Source organism: Notolabrus celidotus, chromosome 3, assembly GCF_009762535.1.
Source record: "Notolabrus celidotus isolate fNotCel1 chromosome 3, fNotCel1.pri, whole genome shotgun sequence".
In the NCBI taxonomy this organism is placed as follows: domain Eukaryota; kingdom Metazoa; phylum Chordata; class Actinopteri; order Labriformes; family Labridae; genus Notolabrus; species Notolabrus celidotus.
Genome location: NC_048274.1, coordinates 27,034,246 through 27,056,365, shown reverse-complemented (window position 1 = coordinate 27,056,365; position 22,120 = coordinate 27,034,246). Strand labels below are relative to the sequence as shown.

At 40.0% G+C, this 22,120-nt stretch overlaps 1 protein-coding gene and 1 long non-coding RNA gene across 2 annotated transcripts in view; one reads left to right on the top strand and one right to left on the bottom strand.

The window, feature by feature from the left end:
- sema4bb (sema domain, immunoglobulin domain (Ig), transmembrane domain (TM) and short cytoplasmic domain, (semaphorin) 4Bb) overlaps positions 1–12,832 on the bottom strand; it is a 50,619-nt gene extending 37,787 nt beyond the window's left edge. The window contains exon 1 of the mRNA XM_034680197.1: positions 12,613–12,832. The gene's annotated coding sequence lies outside the window, so the exon portion shown is untranslated. The remainder of the gene's footprint in view (positions 1–12,612) is intronic.
- On the top strand, positions 12,746–19,683 carry LOC117810379. Its single transcript, XR_004630763.1, has 3 exons — positions 12,746–12,946; positions 17,753–17,871; positions 18,616–19,683. It is a non-coding gene; the product is annotated as an uncharacterized LOC117810379 (long non-coding RNA).
- The last annotated feature ends 2,437 nt before the right edge of the window (positions 19,684–22,120 follow it).

Genomic DNA, 22,120 nt, shown 5'->3' with positions numbered 1-22,120 from the left:
GGTGCCATATTGCTTAAGGCTACAGATTCATTAACCTTTCGAACTTTCCAAGAGGCTCCCTATTAATACCTGCATCTGTTGAAAGAGAAAGGACATGACAGACTTATTGGGCGATACACTCGGCCAGGTCATGGTAAGTTCACTGAACAGGGAGAAGCATAACAGCTAACAGTTTTGCTAGCTTTGTATAAACGACCAGGCTTTGTGCTCGCTAACCTGCTCCTAATATTTCATCCCCACAAAGTCACTTGTCTCTCATTTACTCTTTGGCACAGGCCGAGGCACTTATAAAGATAATCAGCTGCCGGGCAAGACCCTGTGATGAAAGCTCTATCACAGAGCTCGACATGAGGCTAGATTAGGCCGCCGTCCAATCCATTAACAGTATCATGAGTACATCTAAGTCCAAAGTGAAAGAGAGCTATAAGAGCATTTGCATTTAATTGGGCTGCCGCAATCAAATTTGAAACTTAAGTGGTTCAGTTTTTGCCAGGTTTAAGGGTGACTTTGAAAGACTGCAACTCAAACTAGACCACAAACTGCTCCAGACAAAAGGCACAATAAAAGTTTAACATTTCAAAAAGTCAAATATCTCTCCGTCTTACGAGAGTATGTCAACCCTAATACAACGTGACCCCTTTGGTGCAGATTACTATTCAGGGAGATTTATGGAGCCATTATGCTGGGCAGAAAAGGCCTCAGTAGGTGCCTGCTTTGTCTGTCATTATAAATCTCACATATAGCCGTCTGCTTAGCTGAGTGGGCAGTGCATGTTCACTTTAAAGTCAACCAATGGGACAGGAGGAGGAAGGCATAACATTTCCCCCAAAACATCAATGGCTGTCTATTTACTTCTTTTCAAATATTAAAATGATTTGTTAAGTCATTATCTCTTATCTACTATATAATTACAAAAATAAAGCTTTATGACCTCCCAGTCTACTCACTTGTTCCGAAGTAATAGCTTATTCTTAATTGTAATGGATTTACTGGCATATGACTTATTTATAGCAGCCAAGACCACATCCATTAAAAATATAATTAAAAGTAATTAGTAGTTAATTACTTGCTTTATTACTTTCATTACTCAGCTCAACTAAATTTTAGCTTAAAAAAACTCTTAAGCCTACAAACCCATTTAACCAACATATATCACTGTGCTAATCATCAACAGCTAGCTTAGCCTTTGCAGCTAATTACAGCAGCACTTCACATAGCTTCCAACTCTTGACAAAACCAGTTGATTTATATGTGAGTTTAACAAAGAATAGAGGGCGCGAGGGAGACGGAGACACATTCACACATACGCTACACACAGCTGGTAAACAGAAAGTGAAACTTAAGAAACATTTTTCAGAAAATGGTTCGAACGCTGGACAAACGTTACAAAATACCATCCCGAACATATTTGAATCAAGTGGCCATTCCCAAACTCTACAACGAATGTAAAAGGAAAGTTTAATCCGAGCTCCGTGAAATCGATCATTTTGCTACAACCACGGACCTGTGGTCGAGCTGGACAACCGAAACTTACATCAGTGTAACGGCCCATTTTATAACAACAAACTTCAAACTCAAGACCCGATGTCTGGATTTAGCTGGGCTAGCTTCTCCAGACACGCCGTTCACATCCAAACTGTGCAGGTCAGACAGAAGTGGTGGGCAATGAAGTGATGTATATTTTCCCTCAGAATCTGTGCTCTAAACAGATTTAAGCCAGTGCTCTGAGAACAAATAACTCTGAAATTCACACAGACTACTTTCTGTCCTAACCCAAACATCTTTGCTTTCACTGTCATGGTTAAACTCTGTCACTGTAACACTGGCAGCTATGCTATACTACACATACAGAGCACTGCACATACATCTGGAGCCAGATTGTCTATAGATTGTCTATAGATTGTCTATAGATTGTCTATAGATTGTCTATAGATTGTCTATAGATTGTCTATAGATTGTCAACATATTCACATACAACAGTAAACTGTTATGGTTGCAATATAACTATCCCTCCATCTATCTACCTAATCTAAATATATTACTTTGGTTTCTTGTTTTTTTTCCCAAGATGATCGAGTAGATCTAAAAAATAACTTATAAATAATTTAACAGAAAACAGGTACTATGTTGACTAACTTTTTGTATCTTCTAAGTGCAGGATCCCTCAATCAGGGTTGAGTACTGTTATTTCTAGCCTGTCTATGGAGGTATGGTGCGCTGGACTTTGTGTGAACCCAGGGTACCACATTTCCTCTCCTTCAAGGAGCCGGGCAAACCAAGAAAGCAGACTCTTAAATAAATCACAACTGGGTTAAAAATAAACTCTAACTGTAAAATCTTGGGTGAACACACTGGTCATTGCTTTCGTAGGGATATAAAGCAGATTATGGATAATATGTCCATCAGAGACAAATCTCCAGGATATCCTCTCACACAGACCTTAAAGTAGATTTTAATATGGGCAACCTCCTCATAACTCATAACAAGCTTACAAAAACATCTTCCAAACCAGATAAGGGTTTGTTTGGGAGTCCTAAAGGAAATTCCTATAGAGCAGGAAATGAAATGCTGATTAAATATAAATATTTTAAAGAAAGCCTTTTTTTTTTTTAACGTCAACAGAACTTAAGGAATCAATAGGACATGCTTTTCTACTTTGGGAAAAAGACACCCACAGAGACGCAGATATAATACAGCCACAGAGACATTATCTGATGTCATCTCTCCAATATCATATCTACCCTGCAGGTAACATGACTTCCACATGGCTCTAATACAACAAGAGTCGTCCGTGTGAAAATATACCAGAAGAGACTTTAACATGTATTAAACAAAAAACCTCCATGCACGCTCCACTTCTTAGGACTATAATATCAGACAGCTGCACACTGAATCCTCAGGATCCTGATGCCCAGAGGCAGAATTCAAGAGAAAGAGACACATTTGCACAAATGTCGTAAAAATTCAGATCTTTTTGAGGATCCATGAATTTCAACTAATCATTGAATGAATCCAAATGCATCTACAACAGCCACATTTTTTTCGTTGATTGTTTTGTTATACTTTTGGGGCTTTTTGCCTTTATTGATAGTACAACTGAAGAGAAACAGGAAATGTCGGGAGTAGAGAGTGGGGGAAGAGATGCAGCAAATGGTCGCGGCCAAGGGGCGAGCCGTCGACCTCTACGACGAGGACTAAAGCCTCTGTATGTGGGGCGCTTAGACCGCTAGGCCACCAGCGTCCCACTAACAGCCAAATGCCACCAGATCCGTGTCCGGTCCATCTCTGATCCGTAACGGCAGTGGATCTGATATCTATTCTATTCTAGTCAATGTGTTGACTTCCACTGGATCTGCTTCGTTGTGTTCCGGCTGCATATCTGATCCAGCAGGTCAGAGCCCTCTGGATCAGATACGCAAGACTTCTATTTTTGCCGGATGCTGGAGCACGAGGCATTAATCTGCACACAGCAGATTGAGATCAACAGTTGTTTGTCTCCTGTTGATTGCATGTTTTCAGTCCTGTGACTGTTAGATAGATATCAAAAACTACTGGATACATTAAAGATTTATGTGTATTATTTAAAATTTATGTCATATGTGTGCCTTCATTGGATTGGACAGCTTAAGAGGGACAGGAAATGAGGGGAGTAGAGATTGGAGGATGACATGCATCCAGGGGCCGTAGCCAGGCGTTGAACCAGCGACTGTTTCAATGAGAACTACAGTCCCCGTGTAAGAGGCACGCTTTAACTTCAAGGTCAAACTGACACCCTAATAACTGTGTATTTTAATGTAAATACATACCACAAATTTTAGAGCCTTTTCCTGATCTCTTGAATGCACCTATGGATGTTTTCTTTTGCAGTAGATTAAATGTGTCCTATCTAAAAACAGTCATTTCCTGGACACAACATTATCTGCCATCCTGAGTTCATCTTACAGGAACTTGAAAGTGTCTAAGAAATGAAACCAACAGCCTTCACTGAATTATTGATTCACATGTGTGATCCCAGAGTGATAATAGTAGGATACTGACATTTCCTGCATGTATTATTAATAATTCACAGAGTCCTCTTTGTATTGATGACAGACTGTAATACATCCTGCTGTGGTACGTCCCTGATGCATTCCAATACACAGAGATGAAGACTTTCAAACAGCAAAATAACATGGAAATTATGTGTAACAAATTGGTATTTTCCTCAAGAGACATCAAACTTCGCTGGAAACTAAAAGGCAATTTTAGATGATAAAACAGTCTCTTCCTGTAACCTCTAAATGACTCACTGTGCTTATAAAACTCGAAAGCACTAAGTGATGGCATGTTGTGCTGTAAAATACTCAAAAAGTGCTGCTTTAGTGTGAGACAGGGAGCAGAATCTGTTTGTCTGCGTTTAGATCCAGATCAGCATTATATCATATACTGAAACTGAAGCACAGTACTCAGGAAACACTTGACCCGAGGGTTAAATATCCATTGACAGACTAACTATATCACTTTGTTCATGTAAATGCATAAAAATAACGTTGACTGCAAATGGACAAAGCCAAAACAAAGACACAGTTGACAGAGTTCACTGGAACAACTCTTCAATCGTAGCACTATATAAAACCCTAGTTTGGTTTGAATGAGTCAGCTTCCAGAAAGATGCTATAAACAACACTCCTGTTGGGTGAGAGACAAAGTTGAAGGGACATCATTTTGTTGTATTAAGAAATCCACTTTGAGAAGCTGTGTTTCTTGTGGTATACGATGAAAACAAAACAGTTCAACATTGTTTATGAGCGATCACTGGTTTAAAAAAAGTATATTTTCATCAAAAATGGGAGCAAGACATGGTTCAATTGTGACACAACAATAAGCTTGATGTTTGAATTAGCTCATCAAAGCTGGGGTTGGTAGTCAGATTTAGATACACTTTTTGTTATACTGGTTAAATTATCTTTTTGTCCCGATGGCAATCAATACATAATGGGTCTCATTCATGAAATGTGAGTAAATCTGTGTGTAGATTTGCACATAAAAGCTCACGCTACTAAAGCTCTACTCCGGATTCATGAACGGCGAGGGAAACTCAGATTTGAACGTAAATATGTGTGTAAAATCAGGAATGACAACCCACCGTAAATTGACAGCATGCTCCCGGTGATCATGAATTAGCATAAATCCCCGCCCATGAATAGCAAATAACCACCATATAAGGACACAGACCTGTGCATCTGGTCTGCCTGCCCTGCAATCATTTTATTCTGAAAATGAACCAGATGTTTTAATCCAGTTTGGTGCCTGACTTCCTGTCCCGCTCCATCTAAATCTGTTGAGATTCATGCGTCGTGCTCCGGCATCTGGCAAAAATAGAAGTCTTGCGTATCTGATCTGGAGGGCTCCGACCTGCCGGATCAAAGACACAGCCGGAACACAACGGAGCAGATCTAGTGGAAGTTAACACATTGACCAGAATAGAAACCTATCAGGTCTGGTGCTGTGACATATCGGAGACGGACCGGACACGGAATCGGGGGAATTTGGCTTTAAGTGCAATCATAACATATTGAAGAAAGATCAATAAATCCATTGTTTTCAGGATAACAACCCACTCACTGAACATATATATACTTAAAGACCCTTAGCTACCAGACAGATTTTTTTTTTTTAATATTTGAAGTACTTTGTGCACAATCCCCATGACCTAACAATGTCTGTGCCTCCAAGTTAAAGGAACTCTATTCATGAAAATGCACTGATGGACATTAAATTGATCACCTGTATTATCTTAAGTTAGCATTGGTGTGTTTCTCTAAACAGCATTCATGCCATCATGATACACACACACACACACACACACACACACACACACACACACACACACACACACACACACACACACACACACACACACACACACACACACAGTGTAGCACTAAACAGTGTGGTGCTACATCCCTTTAAGTGTGATCCTTTGCTTGAATAGACTCTAAGGAATATTCAAACTCCCTTTTACATCTCTTTTGCACACACTGCTCAGCTTTGCCACGCAGGAAGGAGCAATTATCATTTCAAACGAATGAGTGAAGCAGAACTGGCAGAGGAGATAAGTGCTCAGAGGAGAGTTGAGGTCACCTTATTCCCTCTGATACAGAGTTGCCCTTGCCCCAAATTATTCAAGCCTGACGCTGAACAGTGGGAGATCGCTTCTTATAAAAAACTTTCAAGGCGTCAATAATGAGCTGCAAGTGTCAGTCAGAGCGCAGAGTGAAAGGAGGCCTAATTTCCCAACTTGTTCACACAGCGCTGTTATTGAAACCATGACAACATATGGAGGAATATTTTCATACATTTAAAACTAATTAACCCAAACTCACTGGAAAACTTAATTTCCATGATATTTTGTTGTGTTTTTTTTTGCTTCATTGGGAAACTGTCCACACTTTTAAACTAATGATACGGTTAGACTGATAAGGAGTGATGACTAATCAGGAAATCCTCATCATTAGAGCCAAACATTTTGCTTCCAGAGGAAACATCAGAAAAAATGAAAGACAGGAATTTAGATTTCCACATAGGGCTCTACAGTAGGGATGGGAATTTACAGTAATCCTTGTACTTGATTACTCAAATTACCTAATGAACGACTACTCCAGTACTCACAATTATTATTATTTATTAACAGTAAACAAAAATAAATAAATAATTAGAGTCCGTCGGACACGGACCTCCCGGACCAGAATTGTAACAGCCACTTTGTCTACACGTTGCAAATCAACTCTAAGTTCTGCTGCCTTTTTTTCATACATCTTTTCCACTCTCGTAGTTGTTGTTCTCTGTGATGGTAGCTCGTACTCCTGCTCGACAAACGCCTTGAAGCCTTCTCCTTCCACAAAACCTAATGTGAGCATATCTCCAGTTACCATTTTGGTTATTATCAGGCTAATCTTCTCCGCTCTGGTTTCATTACAACGACGTGTGTTAACAGGGTGAGCAATAGACGTGATGCGAGACTGCCTGTTATCCGTCTCCGCTGTTTGCTCCTTGAGCTTTAAGCGTATGTGGTTAAGCATCAAACTAGTATTTCTATGGTATGCAAATTTAACGCCACATATCTTGCACTGCTCATTAACTACATAGTTTTTTTCCAAGTACTTCCAGACATCACTTTTTTTAACTGACATGTCGCAGGTGTTGCAGACGGTTCTGTGTTTGTTGTGCTTTTCTTATGGTGGATTAATATGTTTCTAGAGAGTTGCCGTAGCCGCCGTAAAACAGTTGTTTTTGCTGAAATCTGGCTTGGTGTGTTCTAAAGCTGAAGCCTTGGCCGGAGAAGTCATACGCTTATATCCCGTTAATTATTTTCCTACCTAGTATATTCATTTAAAACAAAAAGCACATGGTCACACATGTAACACTGTATGAGTTCAAGTTATGTTGCCAGGTGCCCAAGTAACAAAATGCTACTCGAATAATGGGATCAATACTCAAATATTCGTACCCATCACTAATCAGCAGTGAGGAGAATGTATTCTCTTCCCTCTTTGGTCTGGTCCAAGACATACGGGGAACATTGTTGCTATCAAAGATGCAAACATCTACAACACAGGACATCTCATTCTTTCGTTGGACTGATGACGATGTCAATCAAGTCTGTGAACAAACTCTGTGGCGTGACAAAAGAGAGTCAAGGATTTACAGTCATGTAATCACACAATAGAGGTCTTTGTGAGCTCTAGAGCACACTGTGTTAGCATCACAGTTCATCTGCTAATTACACCATCAAACTCACAGACTTGGCTATCCATAGTGGACCATTCATCTCATGACTTAAACATGGAGCAGGGGGGGTACCATTAATCCCTGCAGTTAAACCGATGTGAGGACTCATTTCTTTACTCGATTTGACAGGCAGGGCAATAGGATTTAAGAGCGTATCAGATGACGATATTTTGCCTCTGGCCCCTGCTTCACCTTGTCAGACTCACGCTGCAATCACTGCCGAGTGTTCAGGTACCGACGTCAGTGAAGGTAATGACAAGCCTTGACCACAAAACTGTTCACATTACTCATCCCAAGTGGAAACATGACACAGTTCGTGTGAGTTGTTTGTCTGGTTCGCCGCCTACTCTCTGTTGGTTGTTTACTCTCAGCAAACAAATCGACTTCAAAAGGAAACACCTCTACCTTGTTTACTGTCAGGTGATCCGTCTTTGTCTCTGAGAGCAGCTGACACCAAGAAAGCAAGTAATAAGTCAACAGTCGGGTCACACTGGGCACAACCCTGATGATAGATGATACATGAGACGGATGAGGGATGGTCTCATTATTTATTTACAGTTATAATTTGGAGATTATTTCAGTCATTAGAAAAAATGTAAGAAAACTGCTGAAATGTTTTTTGATTTCCAATAAAAAGTAAAGCAGGGGGTGTGTAAAAAAATGTTAGAGTGGGAAGGGGGTGGTTTTATGCTTTATATCAAAAACAATAAACAAGAAATCAATTATCAACTAGATTAATGATTACTTTTAGATCAACTTTTAGATTAATGATTACTTTTAGATCATTAAAGACGTAATGAAACAATATGAGGCACACAATACTTGATTTTTGAATATTCATTCACTTAGTAAAAATTGAAGAGTCACTGTGAATATTTTCTCATTTTAAAAGTCAAAATTTTCATCATTTTTACCGCTGCCTGCAAGGTTGTAATACGGTATTCCTGCCAGACGTGGCTATAGAGCATCTTAAAGCTCTCAAAGCTGCTTACCGTGTCAAGTAACACACGAAGAAGAATGCTAACTGCATTAAATAGCAAAAGAAGAAGAAAACATTAGGGATTTTCTCCATTTCTGAATCACATACTACTACTCATGTATTTCCAGAGACTGAGCATGGCTGTAAAATGTAAACATACACGCCACGCCGTGTCACAGAAACGCTGTCAGTGCCCGCTACTAGCAGAACCTCGTCCTGCTGCTGGTTAATGCGACTGCAAACAAACGGGCCGTTAACTGGACTGTATTGTAGAATCCAAGCCAATGCGGAAGGGAACTGCAGTTTTTGAAGTGTCCGCTTGAGGCTGGCCCTGGAAGTACCAGAAACCACATACACACCAATTCAAAAAAGATGATCTTTACAGCAGAAATAAACACACTGTACGGGAGTGAAATTTTTCATCACGCTGCAATTTCAAAGATATTAAGATTACAAGTTTTCCATTATGACAGGAACAGCTGACTTGATTGACAGGCAGGAACACTAGCTGTTGGTTAGGAGGCTCAAATCCCGCCTCTTTACCTCACACTAGCTCGACAGCAGTTGGGTTGACTTCAGCTTTTCCAATATGGCTCCCGCTGACGATTGGCTTCAAAACTGCGCTTCAGAAACAGATGGGTGACGTCACGGATACAACACCCATTATTTATACCGTCTATGATTACAATAAATGTCATAAAGAGTTGCAAAAGGTGCAAAGTTCCTCCTGCAGCAGACACATTTGTCCTTTTACTCAACACAGGACTCCTTTTCTTCACCTGATAACATGTTCTTCTATGTACCTACTCTAGGACTACAAGTTCTTCGTTTCTGTGCTTAAAATGATATGTTTCTCTTTTGCGATTCGCCCGGTGAATACCAAATCTCAGGACTGTCCGGGGACTAAATTAAAACAAAGTGACTGTATCCACATTGCTTCTACAGTTATCAGCGGTTCACAAGAAAAAGGAGGCTCCAGGCACAGAGACATTCTCTCTTCCATTTCAAAGTCACAGTTTATCTTTTTCTCAACATTTCTTTCTAAACAAGAGGAAAAGAATGGGGAGGACAGTAACTTCTCTCTGGAGAGGGACATATTACATAATATGTTTTCCATCCAAAGACAGCCTTCTTAGTTAGGACCTCACCCATGTGAATATTGAGACTTATCTTCGAGTAAATTTGAAACACTTGTCAGATGGGACACAGTGAAGCAGTATAAACCTGCCTTCATAATAAACCTTAATGACTCATTTAAATGTTAACCAACCTGGATTTGCAGGTTAAACAACGGTCTGCTGCTTCTTGTTGTGGGAGTGGGAACACCCATTTTCCACAACAACTATTAGATTTGTAGTCTTATTATGGAATTGACAACAGCCAAAGGTTGAGAATGAAAATCTGCTCCTCTCCCACTTTCATTCTTTGCTCAATCTTAGATGTTGTACTTCCTAATAATTCAACTGTAGATGATTTCTCATTGTAATAAAGGTGACAAAATAAAAAACAGAACAGACACATGACATGTTGCATCTTGCGTGTAACCGCAACAGAAACTAAATTGAAAGGCTGATAGTGTGCTCAAAATACTTCAAAATTAGCCGATGCGTTTTGCAAACATTATTAAGCAAATGCACAGTTTGTCTATTAGCACTGGTGTAAATCTGTAGATCACCTGTGATGTGTATAAAGTTGCAGCTACACACTCAGCTCCTGTACCTTGTGCACAGTCAGGATCAGTCTGTAAATGGGTCAGACACAAGTGGAACACATGTTTTTGCTATCAAAAGCAGATTTCTGAGGGGAAGTCATGCCAGATTGGATAAAGATCCAGCAACAAGAGAAGCTAGAAAAGACAGGTTCATCTGCACGGCCCCCAGAGGGACATCACCTGCATTCAGAGCCCTCCTTTGGCCCTCCATCTAAACCCCAGAAGGGCCTGGCCAGCTTTTATACAGGACCTGCAGGTCACACATATGAATATGAATAGCCCTGCAAGTGGTAAACAAAGCTCTGTGCAGACACAGCAGAGGCAGCAAATGTGGCTGCAGCAAGGTTTCAGTGAATGCTAATGCTAACCATTAAACCTTTTTGCCCGTGTGTAAAAGCGAGGTGTGACTTTTCACAGTTTAGGTTGTAATAATGCTACGAGAATTCTTACAGATTCCTGAAACCGTCTCACCTCCCGTGCCAAATGTTCTCCCTGCTGGAATACGTCAAGAGAAAAAAAACGTGCTTGGGATTTTTACACTTTACAACAACAAGACCTTTCTGAACTTATCTGCACTAACTCAACTCAGCTGATGAAAAGGCGGCGTGGCTGGCTTCATGCCTGCCCCGTCATCCTGGGTGCTTTCTGGCTGCAGCCCAATGAAATGACTGTTTTCCCACATCTCAGCCTCGTATGAGAGGCTGCTTCACTGGAACCCTGAACACACAAGTTCCCATCAGCCTGTCCTGAGGACTTACCGTCCCTCTCTGTAACCTTTTGGGGTTTATAGCAACAGAGTGTTCCTCCTCTCCGCTTTTCACTTCACTACTAACTCTCCACCACAACCTCTCCACATGCTGACCATTCCTCTGAAGTTGTTACAGTGGGTGGAGGGCCGGGTGGAGTCTCCATGTTTGTTTTGAGTGTTTGATTGTGTGGGTAGGGGTCTGTGTGCGTGTGTGTTTTAGAGAAAAAAAGAGAGGGAGAAGAAGGCAAAATACTTTATGAGTGCTTCAAAACATGGTGTTTCCGCAGCTTTGTTTACAGCGAGAGACTATCAGTGTTATTAGAGATACTGATACAGTATCACACAGCAGAGGAGGAGCTGAGGCCCAGAGGGGAAAAAGACTGCTCTGCTGGTCATTTACAGTCAGATTCCAACCAAGCATATCAGCACCATCTCAACACTGAACTCACACGCTTCACAGCCTCCAGATTTGATCCATCACTCCATGAAGAACAAAGTTTACCAGCACTTCTGGCTTGTTAAAGAGGATAAAAGGGATATTTCTCCAATGCTCAGGCTGTCTGTTTCAAACATGTTTATCTACATTGGAGGTATGATAACACAATCTACTACAAGGAGATAACACGAGGTGGCTGTCTGGGAAGGTATCACAGAAAGCAAGCAAGGTGTCATTAAAAAAAGTGTTAAATTGGCCATAATTAATTCCTGAATGCTCAACACAATGCAGCAGCAATTCTTCTAATGTGTCTTTATATGAAGGAAGAATATAACAGAGCCAGTGCAACAGGAGGGATTCTTGTTTGTTGTTTCTTTAAGCTAAATGTGAGGAGCAGCTGTTTACCCACATGGGAAGACAGAATGCAGAGGGGTTGACTCCTCGCCTTTACATTATGCATCTCCTGCTTTTACAGCAATGCTGCTAAAGCTGCAGTTTCATGTGTTTTGATCGGATTTATAATGATGGTTAGGGAGTTTGTTAAGGAGCAAGCAGCCACTTTGCACCAAGCACATCCCTTATGGAAAACTGAATCAGGATCAGCTTTATTAGCCAAGTCTGAGAACTGAAAACATTAATGTTGTAGTTGTTTTCAGTTATCTCCGCAGGAATGTAATTGTAGCTAGAATGAGCACAACAAAACGTATAATTTTCCTATGTGCTTTGTTGTCAAGATGTGAAGCTCCAAGGTGCGCGACACCACAAACTATACCCAAGAATACACTCAAAGTCCGTTTAATGCCGACTACAATAAAGCAAAACGCTCCAAAACTCAGTATTTTCGCTCAAATGTGTGTTTTAAAGATTTTTCACAACAATACAGACTAATCCGTTGGATTTCCCCCCGCTGTAAAAGGTGTTTAACCTGAAAACGTAAGACCACGGCGCAGACATTAAAAAGACCTTACCGTGCACGATCTGCAGCGAAGAAGGAAAAACTCTGCTTTTCAAAGGTAGTGGATAAAAAAAACACCGCAACACAGTTTAAATCCGCAATGTGCACGTCTTCACGCCTGTGTTTGTACAGACTCCGTTAGCGTGTCCGTGAAGTGAAGTCCATCCTCCGTGTGTCTGAAGACGAGCCTCCTTCTCTACACACTGACGGATGAGCGCTTTCAGGATCCTAAACTTTGGCTCCGCCCACAGCACGAGCAGCCGGCTACAACCACAGACTGTGCGTTTAGATGAGACACACATGTGCCACTCATTTCCTCAAGAAATATCTCCTTACTACGCGTGCAAGTAAATATCCTTCTAAGTTTCACTTCACGTGTATAGTTTTTCCATTACTTTGCTTTTGGGACAGACAGTAGCCTAGAGTTATCTACTTTCCAAAACATTTTTGAACCACACAAAGGCAGGTCCGAGAAACAGGAGTTTAATTAGATTTTTATTTTAAAAAAACAGAAGAAGGATGAATACACAGGGGCGTCGCCAGGAATTCTGGGCCCCCTGAAAAGATATCTCAGTGGGCCCCATCACCACAGCCAACCCTACAAAATATAACATTGCTGCTATAATGCTGGTTTATTTGTATTAAACAAAAATATATGCTTAAAAATATCCTGGTTAACTGACTCAAATATAAGCTACATATCAATATATATATATCAATCAATCTTTATTTGGAAGCGCCAAATCACAACAAACGTTATCTCAAGACGCTTTTACAAACATAGGAGGTCTAGACCGCTCTATGTCAATATATATCTAACCTATCAGAATATATATCTAAAAAACAAATGTTCATCAAAGACCACAGATTGGCCATAATCCTCCTGTCAGCCACCTCCTCTACAGGGTCCAGGACTGAGCTGGCCTTCTTCACCAGTGTGTTCAGTCTTGCTCTCCTGTATCCTGTCCGCCCACAGCAGGTTTAATCCTTCCAATGTGGCGTTCGTGTCCAGTGTTAGCTCTGTTAGCATGATGCTACTCTGCCAGTATTCCCTCTGGTGCTGGGTTACCTTGTCCAACTTATCGTAGATGGATCTTACATTCCCCATAAGGAAAGGACAGGTTGATGTCGTCTTTTCTTAGCTTGCACCTCAATACCAGCACGTCGTCCTTGCCTCAATTTCTCCAAATGTAACTGCACAATATTGACCTTAAGACTGTCCACCTCTTTACACAAGATTATTTGAAGCCAACTGAATTGTTGAATAACAACAAGGGGGCATTATTTGGTATAATCTAGCCTCATGAAGTAAAATAAAACTCCTACAAAACCGACAGTTCACTTTCAGTCAGATTCAGCCACACTAGATGCTATGAAAATATGACAATTCTTCCACGTTAGGCATGAGACGTGCATCTCACAGAGCCGGAAATAAATTCCAAAAGGAATTCTGAATGTTTTTTTTATTTATTCAGACATTTTTAGTTATCTTATTGTAGTTATAACAAAACAAAAGAAAAGCGTAGTAGAAAACACATTTTATTACAGGCCCCTTAAGGGCCCCCCTTCCCACTTGGGTCCCAGGTAGTCAGTCCCACTTCTCCCCCCATACAAGAAACTATTATTTCTTACACAAACTGCACTTATTTTATGCAACATTTTAAATACACCTTTTTAGAAGTGTGTTCGATTTGTGAGAACAACATTTTTTGGAAATTCCCTTTACTTATCATTTGTTCATGAATTTCATTAATTTATGCCTGCCAAGTTGTTTCACCCTCCCAAAATATGTTTCAGCAGTATGTTCAGGCTATAGACTGTATTAGTTATGCAGTGGTGTACTCAGGCTGTTTGAGGAGCAGGGGTGAAAAAAAGGCACCTCCTTTTAAACCCCTTGTACTCACAGTTTAAGGTCAATTTAAATGTATGGATTCAGCAGTGAGAAGAGGGGGGTTTTGAAAACTTTTAGTATCAAACGCTTAATTTGATGCTCGGGCATCATGGTGAATATTTTGTGACCAATTGTGGTTGAAATTGAATTATGTAAAAGGAAAACAATACTATGAGATATATTTCTTTATTATTGATTACATAAGTAACATAATATAACATAATTACCTACAGGGGCAAACAGAGGGAACTTTTTTTTTTACATTTAATCTACTGGAGGGGCATCCAAAGGGCACTTTTGTTTATTCAATCCAATGAAGAAGAACCTAGAGGGCACTTTTGAACATTTTTTTGACTGTAAGGCATTCTGGAGTATTTTTCTAATAGAAGTGCATCCGGAGGGCTTTTTTAAAAATGTTTTTTACATTTGAGGGGCATCCAGAGGGTACTTTTTAATGAATTTTCCAATGAAAGTGCTCAAAGGCAATTTGTAAAATTGTATCTAATCCAAGTGGGCACTTGAGAGCTGATTCTTTCGGACATGAGGGCACCAGGGGGTGAGATCAATTGAGCACACCACTGAAGCTATGTATAGTCTATTGATAAGACACATAGGGTATGCCTTTTCAAAATAAAAGCATGAAGCAGAAATATTCATAAATCAGGCAGTTTGTTTGAAAATTAAAGAAATTAGTCTTCCAGGCAAAACAATTCATACACTTAACCTGTTCAGATATACGATTACCTGCTGAAATTATATATCTGTCATGGATCAATTCAAAGCATAATCATTTTAAGTTTATACTAAATTTGTAACATCATCTAAGGTAGGCCCAATTAAATGTCCCGTAGGCTACCACACAGTACAAGTGACTCAAATGCAACATCATAATCTCTCAGGTTTTTGGACAGATTTCTTTACTATGAGAAAGTTCTGCTCCTCTGATGTCTCAGCAATCTCTTTTTTTCATGGCTTCCCTGCAGCCTGCAAACAATGACTGACAACTGAGAGCGTCCACCACAAAGAGAATTACAGGGGATTATCGGGCAAAGGCAAAGACCTGAATAAAACCAGACTCAGCCATTCATGTAATCTCGTTTTTGGCCACAGAAAAGGGTAAAAAGAAGTGTGGGCTTTAGTCCTCTGGTTTTCTTTTTAAGCTGAAAACAACAGACAGTGTGACTGCACCTTCTGGCTGCTCAGGACATCATATCAAAAACTATACTAATATTTTCTTGGCAAGAGGAGGCACAAATCAAGTTATTGTGCAAGCATGCAGCCATTCTTTACACCTGCAGGGGATAAAATATCGTCAATAATTAGTCAACAACCCCTTTGCGATGGTGTGAGAATTTGTCAGATATTGTGAACGTTAACACCAAGAAAAGTGACGACATTAGCCAAGTCATGCTACAGGCTGCATCCTGACAGAAGCCGACACTTCTGGAAATGTTGTCAGTCTGTGAGTGGTTTTGCGTGACTGTGCCACAGTTAAACCAAAGTCAACACACACACACACACACACACACACACACACACACACACACACACACACACACACACACACACACACACACACAAACACACACACACACACACACACACACACACACACACACACACACACACACACACACAAGGCAGAGACAAATCTGTGGCAAGTGGGGTTAAAATGATGTCGCTGTTTCTCTTTTGCTTTTGCTTTTGTCTTTGTCTTTCTTTCTTTTGCTGTAACTATTTCCAACTCTCTCTCTTTAATCCCTTAAATTCAATCAAGGATTATTTCTGATAAGATTACGATCAACCAATTTATGCAAAAGTCAGGCTTGCAGAAGAAGGTGAGAGGAACAATCATCAGGATGAATTCTTACAAAAGTGGGCAGAATTATCTGTATTACTTCCTGCTAGTTGTACTGTGAAGTATTGGACAAAGATAAAGGAATGCATTGAGCCAAATGTCTGTCTGAAGACACATTTTTGAAGAGTACTCTGATAACAATTAAGCGGCATCCAAAATAAGCATCATAGTGTTTATTTTGAACATGTTGTACTCTCAAGCAATCATCTTGAACTTGGGGTAAAATGTGATTTAAAAGCACTATTTAAAAGCCTTGAGGTTGCATTTAACAAAGACTTAGTTGTTGACCCGATTGCTCTTAATCCGCTGCTGCTGTCACATAATATCCCTTTGTCATGAGACAGGGATGCACCTCGAAGCATTCAGCAGCTATTCATATTGAGGTCACACCACCCATGGAGCTTTTATTGGGGTTAAGTATATGACAGACTCTTTCAGTAATGCACAACACCAGATTTGGTGACTTGCTCAAACATTAAGTGATGTTATCCTCCCAACAAGCTTTAAGCCCTCAACAGAGATGTGCATATGTCAATGAGATTGACCCTCTTTGATAAACAGACTTAAATCAACTCTACATTTGTTTCACACTAGATTTTGTGCCTGGTAAGTGTTACCCTCACAAGTAAAAAATAAGGACTTGCAAAAGTGTGAGGCAAAAGTTTTTTAAAAATCTAGTATTTTGTAGCCATGAAGGCGTAGCTATAAGTTCAGGGATGGAGATCCCGATTGGTTGCTTGACCACTTGGTCCTAACTTAAATATCTCAAGTTTTAAACGGACGGCGTTGAAATTTCCCAACAGACATTCATGATCCCAAAAAGTTACATGTTATATACTGTATATGGATGTATGTTGTTAGCAACCAATATCTACATATGAGTGCAGAATGTATTCACAATTTTTAGTGCATGAAGTATTCTACGGCCCAGTGTATTTTTGACACACTGAATTTGTGCATGCTGCCATTAAATGTAGGAATACCCTCTGTGTGGGGAGTAAAAGACGCAAAAAGTATGGGCCAAGCAATCCTGCATTTCACTTACTGCCTTTTAGCAGGCATCTGCTAAAAAAGTGCAGTTCATGGAGAGTTGTAGAAGTTTCCTTTCCAGTCCAACTCCTTTCTCGTGCCTCCAGTTGCTATTTGGACTGAAAACAAGACCAGCACACAGAAAAAAGATAAAGCATTAAAGGCCCCTATCTCCAAAATATCCACTGGCTATAACAGAAGCCCCCACATTTTCCCTCCGTTCCTATAGGCTGTATTATTTTAACACATTATTATATAACAGACTGCTGCTATGAAGAACAGACCGTTGCTAGGGATATAGTTATATCACAGGCTATGGTGGAATAACTGTAAACATATCAACAAAAAAGTACAGCAGATTTCCTGTTTGTTCAGTTACAGTGGAAAAAACAAGAAAAGAGATGAAATCAGCGGAGAGAAAGGAAGGAAAGTCTAAGACACAAAAACTGGAGGCTACAACAGAGATATCTACAAAACTGAAGATGATGCATGAGGTAAGCATTCAATGGAACATAATACGGATCATGGCGGTGTTCAGGACTGATGAGTGGATACCGTCACAGACAGAAAATGCAGAGGTAGAAAAACTCAGTTAATTCATGTGTTCCTGTGAGTAAGGACAGCTAGATTAGCTCATTCTAAGAAGGCTATAAAGTTATCCATTTGTATGGACACAGCTCAAACTCTGAGAGTCACACATGTTCATCAGTCGATCAAATCATTTCTAGTGTTGAGATCCCTTCCACTTTAATGACCTGCTTTGACAACCTGCTTTTACAATGTTCACCCTGAGGTAGCCGTTAGGTTCAGGGACTGGGTCCAATGTTTCTGCAAAACTACTGACATTCCCATCGGCTGATGTGTGATAATAAAGGATGGTAAATGTTCCACCATTATACAAAATGATTAAAATGTTAGCATTCTAAATATTTTCATGCTTTTATAATAACAGTAAAAGGCTGTTAATACAGTAATATTGGAGATATAAATGTTATATTATGAGTGGTATTTGTATTAGAGGATGATGACCAGGGCTGTTGACAAGTAACAAGGTCAAACTCTAAGAGAATAAGGTGTGCTCCTCCTGCAGGCAGTGATGATGTCAGAGCAGCCCGCTGCAGGTGCCTTCAGCAGACCCATCAGCACTCTGACTCATCCCCGTGTCCTCACCTTGTCCCGCTCCGACAGTCCCTGAAATGTCCCCACATCTTCCTCACACTCTCTCTCTCCACACACAGGAGACCGTCGCTCTCCACGCCGATGATTCATGACTATTCAAGTGACGCAGCACTCTCTGGTCTGAAGGTGTCCCATTTTCCTCCTCTATAAATCTACCTGAGTCGACTTGTTTTGACAAGTTGGTCACATATCATAGATAGGGATGACTTGCTGTTTTGATAACTTTAAATCAAACTGCTCTTGCGGCTAACTGTGACCGTTTGTTTCAGCACATTTTGGTAACTGACAGAAACAAATGTCTCTAGAGGAGATAAGAGCTGGAATAAATATATGTTTGTCAGTAACTTTTAAGCACATGTGAAACCATTATCGTACATTTATCCTGCATTGTTGATGCTGTTCTGTTAAAACTGATGAATCATCTGAATCACTGTGTTGTCAGGGTCGCTAACAATCATATTAACATGATTACAACTTTGGCTCAAATCATCGGCACACCACATGCTTACGGTGACATTGCTAACATGCTAGGCAGGTGTAATATCTTGCAAATTATACAGAACTCAAAAGTCATGAGCCAAATCTTTACAACACACTGCAGAAAAGGGTTTTTGTTATGCTGTGTGGTCACGTCGAAGAAGTGACTAAGACTATGCCTATTCATGCAGAAACAGAGCAAACTTAACACTGTTGATTTTTGAGTTTGATGTCGATGCAAACTATTCTCCCATGATGCAAATGAGGCTGAAATAGTTTGGCTGAAGTTGGTGGTGAAACAGTTCCAAAAATATTGTAAAACTGATTAATAAGTATTAAATCTTTGACAAAACATTGGTTCTTCCCTGTGAGTATATAAGTATGGTGTTTTAGTAACAACCCAATAGCAACCACACAGGAATTTGTCATAGTTTTGGAAAAAAAAAAAATCTGACCAGCTGAGGAGCCTGAATGGTCAAGTTTTTATTAAATCAGTCTGAAAGTTATTTGTTTCCTAAATAAATGCTCTAAATGTCACCTTCTGGTGCCAATAGAGAAACAGTCAGTGTTCATTGTGGAGACCTCCAAATGCTATCAAAAATTCATGAAACCTTTCTTCAATATTGTAATAAATAACTTATTTTTGGCAATTTGTGTCCTTTCATGTTTTTGTCAGTGAAAGCACACACACTCAAACTGAGTCAAAAAAGGGTAAAGCCAATATGTGATACATCTGTATGGACCAAAGTGTTCAACTGATCAGCTCATAAACAGAGTGGTAATGCAGCTTTGTAACATGTGTAGCTTAGAAAAAACAAAACAGAATCACAATGATTACCAGGTTACCCTGGACAATCAACAGACCTCAGTAAATATTCTAACTACCAAACTGATTTATTTATAGTTCATTTACAAGCATCGAGCAGCACAAACAAAATCTATTTCACCTCCAGGTAGAAATCCATTCAAATCTGAGCACATAAAGAACAACCACTAATTGCATAGTTAATTACCACAAGAGGTAAGTAAGACAGTATGTTTTATCTTGCCTAATGTGGTTGAACCAATCCTTTGAGAAAAAAGACTGCACTCATGTCCATGTGTGTGGCAGTAACAGACAGTGTGACCAAACAGCACCAGTGAGAAAGAGAAATAAATCACAACGACCCCTGCAGACAGCAGCTCATGTCCATATCAAAGACAAGAGAGGTGGCTTCCCCTGTTTTTACCACTTTCAACCTTTTCTGCAGTCTCACAGCCATCTCTCTCTCTCTCTCTCTCTCTCTCTCTCTCTCTCTCTCTCTCTCTCTCTCTCTCTCTCTAATTAACACACATGTCAGTGCAGGCCTCTGTTTAAAGTGACAGTGAAAATAATTAAACAGGGGATGCAAATCATGTCATCATCTTTAATTGGCTTTTGCTTTCATTCCTGACATGTTCAATCATCCCTGAGTGGGTTTTTAAGGCTTTTTTGGTCCACTCATTTATATCTTAGTGGGTTAGCAGCAAACCTGTCGACACAGCTCATCATAAATCATTCTTGTGGTTTTTTTTTTAAGGTTGTCCACTCAGTCAGATTTAAAAAATGAAAACCTAAATAAATGAAAAGGATGTTGCAGGAAAATAAGAATGTAAGCCGCCTATCCTTTGGATAAGCTTATACAAGCATTTCTGCACTGGAGACTGATAAGTAAAGTTACACAAAAAGTTTACACTTGAAAGATAAATGGAAGACCAGAAAAAGAGTCTGACGTGTAGGCAAAGATTAGAAAACCAAACAAGAGGCAGCACACTCAATCCAGCTGAACTAGGTGTCTTTTATCTTCTATAACTAATATGAACCAGTAACCGCTGTCTGACACCTTCTGTGTATGCACGCCAAGGGGGGAGGGTTGACTTCTTTAGAACCACAGTTCTACAGGATGTTTTGAGATTAATGCATGTTCATTTGAGCTAGCTTTCCTCTGAGAACTTGAAATAAATATCACGAAACGATATGATTAAAATGAAGGCATGGTTTCGTGTGTATGTGTGTGTGTGTTTGCTCAGTACATAGATTTTCTTTGTCTGGCTCTTTCTGGTTTGGAGGAGACTGGGAGGCTGTGGATGCCGCAGCAGGAGGGCAGAGGTGAAGGTCCTGCACAGCTGCACAGCGGGAGGGGGAGGGCGGTGAAGAAAGCCTGAAGGCACTGGGAATGAATTCATGAATTTATGATTTTTTATGAATTTCATGGCATAACTCATTAAACCTGACATTAAATATATGGAAAAATTATTGAGGAACATCTGTTGATGTGAGAAGTAGCCTTTGTTTTTTAGAGGTCTGATGGTTAGCTTGTTTAGTACGGTGGCTGACCCGTATGCAACGATCTGAAGAATTTTCATGAGGAGAAATGTGTTGCAAATTAGAAATACATGTGAAAGTTTAGAAAATGGGAAGACAGAAACATGCTTCAAATGGAAAACATGGGATGCAAAAAGACAAACCAGCTGCATCACCAGCAAATGGGCTGCAAATATTTAAATGATGCATATCAAAGAACACACAAACAGAAAACACATGCAAAAGAAAACAGCTGTAACTGAAGAAATGACAAAGTGCTACAGGCCTACAAGGGTGGAACCGTTTGTAACACTTTATCATTGACAGAAGAGAGTGAGGAAGATGAGGCAATTCAATTATTTATAAGATCACATATCCATAGACGCTGCCGGAGTGGAGTGCCTGTGTGGGCCTGGCCACAAAGACTTCTGTGCAAAACAGAACTTTATAACACTTACAAAAATCCCACATAACATTTACTGAGAAATAGTTTCTGATGGACAGCTAACTGTGCTACTTGTACTGCTCCTGAATACAACTCTCAGTTAGCCAGTTGTTTGGTTCTTAATTATAGACAGTATAAAACATGGACATGGTAACAGAGACGTCACCGAATGGTTTCTGAAGCTGAGTTTTGAAGCCTATTGGTGGCAGTCGCCATATTGGAAATGCTCACTCAGCCTAACTTGGTACAGTAATAGAGTTGAGACCGTTTTGAAGCCAATTGACGTTGTTAGCCATATTGTAAATGCGGAACTCAACAA